Source organism: Euprymna scolopes, chromosome 7 (assembly GCF_053919585.1).
Source record: "Euprymna scolopes isolate OS-2025 chromosome 7, ASM5391958v1, whole genome shotgun sequence".
NCBI classification, from domain to species: Eukaryota; Metazoa; Mollusca; class Cephalopoda; order Sepiida; family Sepiolidae; genus Euprymna; species Euprymna scolopes.
In genome coordinates, this window is record NC_136488.1 from 104,484,751 (window position 1) to 104,489,865 (window position 5,115).

The 5,115-nt window shown below is 32.0% G+C and overlaps 1 pseudogene; it reads right to left on the bottom strand.

The window, feature by feature from the left end:
* Positions 1 to 2,916: 2,916 nt before the first annotated feature.
* LOC145280502 (U2 spliceosomal RNA) lies at positions 2,917 to 3,045 on the bottom strand (annotated as a pseudogene).
* Positions 3,046 to 5,115: the final 2,070 nt, after the last annotated feature.

Consider the following 5,115-nt stretch of genomic DNA (forward strand, 5'->3'; position numbering starts at 1 on the left):
CACAATCATATTATTCTTGCCCTTCTATTAAAACTGTATCACCCCCTTTACTAAAATAATAACTTTGATGTATTTCCTGGGCTGATTATTTCATTACAGACACACTTTAATCAATTAACTCACATTTCATCATTTTTCATTATTCTTGGATATGTTATTAATTTCAACAATATTTTTTATATTTTTAACCAAGATTATCGCCCAACCTAACTAAAATAATAACTTCGATATATTTGCTGGCTGATTATTTCATTACAAACACACCAATCAATTAACCTCCATTTCATCATTTTTCATAATTCTTAGGTATGTTACTAATTTCGACAATCATTTTTCATAATTTGCACCCACATTATCGCCTCCTTCTTAATAAAATAATAACTTTGATATATTGCTTGGGCTGATTATTTCATTACAAACACACTAATGTATGAAATCACATTTCATCATTTTTCATAATTCTTGGATATGTTATTTATTTTTACAATCATTTTTCATAATTTTAACCCACGTTTTCGCACCCTCCCCCATTACTAAATAATAACTTTTATTTATTGTCTAGACTGATTATTTTATTACAAACACACCAATCAACTAACTCACATTTTATCATTTTTCATAATTCTAGGATATGTGACTAATTTCAACAATCATTTTTTATCATTTTAACCAACATAATTGCCTCCTTACTAAAATAATAACCTTGATATATGGTCTGGTCTGATTATTTCATTGCAAACAGACTAATGTATTAAATCACATGTTATCATTTTTCATAATTCTTGGATATGTTACTAATTTCGACAATAATTTTTCATAATTTAAGCCCACCTTATCGCCCTCTCTTACTAACATAATAACTTTGATATATTGTCTAAACTGATTATTATAAACACACCAATCAATTAAATCACATTCACCATTTTTCGTAATTCTTGGATATGTTACTAATTTCGACAATATTTTTTTCATAATTTACACTATCCTCATCGCCCTCTCTTACTAAAAAATAACTCTAGTATATTGCCTGGGCTGATTATTTCATAAAAAAACAACTACCAATTAACTCACATTTCATCATTTTTCATACTTCTCGGATATGTTACTAATTTCGACCATCACATTTTATATTTTAACCCACATTATTAACCCCCACAATACTAAAATAATAACTTTGATATAATATCTGGAATGATTATTTCATTTCAAACACACTAATCAATTAACTCACATTTCGTTTTTTTTTTCATAATTCTTGGATATGTTACTAAACCATCCTTATCGCCCTCTCTTACTAACATAATAACTTTGATATATTTCCTGGGCTGATTATTTCACCACAAACACACAAATCAATTAACTCACATTTAATCATTTTACATAATTCTTGGATATGTTACTAATTCCGACAATAATTCTTTATAATCAAAAACCCACATTATGCCCCTCTCCTACTAATAAAGGTACTTTGATATATTATCTGGGCTTATTATTTCATTATAAACACACCAATCAAGTAACACACATTTCATCATTTTTCATACTTCTTGGATATGTTACTAATTTCGACAATAATTTTCATAATTTAAACCCACTATGTTGCTCCGCCATAGTTAAATAATAACTTTGATATATTGCCTGGACTGATTATTTTATTACAAACATATCAATCAATTCCGGGTATTCTCATAGTATATATGTTCCACCTATCTTATCCAATCCCGGCTGATGCCACATATTCTGCTAGTATATATATTTCACCTATCTAATTCGATCCCGGGCGACGCTGGGTTTCTGCTACTATACGTTTTCCACCTATCTCATTTAATACTTGGCGACGCTTTCTGCTAGTATATATTTGCACTTATCTCATTCAATCCCAGGACTGACTGCATGTCCGCCACTCCACTGTTAAAAATATACGTGAAATAAAGTAATGTTTAAATCGTAAACTGTTTCAGCTATTTCCCGGACTGACTTTATATCCCCAACCCACTGCTAAAATATACATGAAATAATGTGATGTCTAAATAGTAAACCGTTTCAGCCCTTTCCGGGACTGACTTCATATCCCTCCACCTCACTGTTAAAAATATACATTAAATAAAGTAATATCAAAATGTAAATGGTTTCAGCCATTTCCGGGACTGACCTCTTATCTCCCATCCTACTGTTAAAAATATACATTAAACAAAGTAATGTCTAAAATGTAAATGGTTGAAGCCATTTCCGAGACCGACTTCATATTCTCCGCCTCACTGTTAAAAATATACATGAAATAAAGTAATGTTTAAACTGTAAACGGTTTGAGTCATTTTCGGGACTGACTTCATATTCCCCACCCCACTGCTTAAAATATATTTTAAATAAAGTAATATTTAAATCATAAACTGTTTCAGCAGCTTTTCGAAATTAATGCATAAAAACATTAACACGGTTAGAGATTAGGCAACCATTGCTTCAACATGAATTTCTGAGTATAGTATCAGTCTCAGCATTCCAGTGACTTAACCCCTCCCTATTTTTGGTCTTGGTTAACGGATGAGAAATCCTTCATTACTGATACAATTTTTATTTTTGTTACTGACCAGAGTGCCTTTATTGTGGATCTGGTTTCGCCCCAAATTTTTAACCGACCTCATGTCCAACTCTGGCCTTGTGGCGAGGCAAGTAAACAAAAAAATATCAGAAGGGACATTTTCCAGAGCATCTTACAATTAATCAGAAGACAAATTTCCAGTACATTTTATAATTAATCAGAAGGGGTGTTTCCAGGGCATTTTGTAATTAAATCAGAAATTACTTTCCCAGTTACTTTTGTAATATTAAAACATCGTTACATTAAATATAGTACCTATTTACAATGCCTCCCCAAGGGACAGATTTCGACACCAGAGTCGTTTTTTAACGTGGAGAAAAGGAACAAAAAAATTGTCTTATGTTGTAAAGGATTTCTCCTCTACTGAGAGAGAAGAAGAAATTGAAATGTAGCATCTGAAGAACAGATACTACACTTTGATCTTGGCCAAAAGGCCAAGAAGAACAAATCATTTTTATTAGCTTTGCCTCAACAGCGACACCAATTTAATTATTTTTATTTTTTTTTTTATTGAATTGGAATATTCCAATTTCCTTTTAAGGGGTGACAAGGTTTATTTGGAATATTCCACTTTCCCTTTTTAGGGATGCACAGCATGATAACGGTCGCAGCGAATAACGGTATTAATATAAAGATAAAAAATGGAATTTCATAACAATTAAATGACCCGGCTGAAAGCGTGACACACAAAAGAACACACACGCTATCGTATTAATAGATGGAAAAGTGGAACAAATACACGGAACAGGCCAAAGAGCTGAAAGGGATATGAAAAATGAAGAAAGTTAAGATAACACCAATAATAGTAGGAACATTATGAAATATCCAAAAAATACTTTGAAAAAAAGAATGGGAGAAATTGGAATAAGAGGAATAACAAGGAAAACGGCTGCAATATTAAGGAAAATCCTTGAATGTGGAGACTAACGCACATGAGCCACAGACGCTAGCCGGATTGATAGAAACCGCTGCAGAAGTGATATACAAAGAAACTACATAAAATCAAGAAAATTGAAACTGTATAATTGTAGGTTACCCCCCCCCTCCTAAAAAAAAAACAAGTGTCCGAATCAACTGGTACCACACCAAAGAGTCGTGAATTGTCAAGTAATATTGAAAAACCGAGGAGAGAAAGCACTACCTAGACCGTCACGGAATGAATGTGAAGAGGACTGGGACCCTGTAAGGGTCTTAGTAACACTCAAATACCAGTGAAGGTCAATGATCGTTGCGAACGAGAAATCAACAGTAAACGGTGGTTGTGATAATACAAATTAACTTGCAGAAGTGTTCGAACGAGGTGGAGACTACTGGAAATCTGGGGAAACTTGTTGTCACTCAAACTCCACGGAACACCACAAGTTGTTCTCAAATAATAATAATCTCTGATGATCGTATGTATGAAAACTCCTTGTGAGTACATAATAAAGAAAGCAGAACAAGAAGAAAAGGAGTAAACGGGGGAAGATGAGAAGAAGATTATATAGTAATGATTCAGATACAAACATGAAAAGTAAAATGAACAAAAAATGGAAGAGAAAATTGTCCTCTACAAAATAATTTAACAAACGCGCAATGAACTAAAGCTGTAATTTGCTGGTACACGAAGGAAAACAGCTTAGAAATACATTTTATAACAAAACCTCATTTTGTGGTAATTAAATATAGTAAATGTTTTCTCAAAATCGAATGAAAATACCTAAAGTTAGCTAGGATATACAGATGGATAGACAATCCGTGTAGATTATCTAAGAAAAAAAAAACTTAAAGTTTAAAAATGTAAACAAAAGTAAACAGTAGATGCGAAATAGTCACAAATTATACAGAATATAATTATTTTAAGTCACTTAGTATGAAATGGAAGGAACATAAACCATTTAAAAGTAGACTATATCTAAAAAGTAAATTCAAAACGGTATAGTAGCATAAAAATGTAAATGCCATAAATTAGTGCAAGAAGATTGGTTATAAATATGCCAAATTTATATTTAACGAGATTGCGTTCAATAAGTAAATCAAGTTGAACCTTCATCTGTGTGTAACCTACCTCAAAATTAAATGGCGTCCAACTTGTATAAATCGGTAAGATTTATTGGCTGATAGGAATGAATAGTGAGAATATAAACAATAAGATTGTCAACTTAAAGTTTACACTCCAACCAATTTAGGTTTTAGTTTAATGTAAACTTTATTCAATTATATAAGGGATTGTAGAATCTTCAGTTAATCTGACGAACTCTTTCTACGAATGAAACGTTTCCGTATATGTTATTTGCGATAGTATATCTTATACTATATATAATGTAAAATGGGGCTTCTTTTAGCAGTTTAATATTTACTGGCACGACCCGTGGAAATGGGAATTTTATCAACAAATATATTTTCAAGGAGAAAAATTAATAGATACTCTCCATTTCGGTTTGTTCGATCATGGAAAGAGAACTTATGCTTGTTGTCTTCCCGTCCTATATGTGCATTCATGTCACCCCCCGATAACCAATAAATTATGTTGAGGA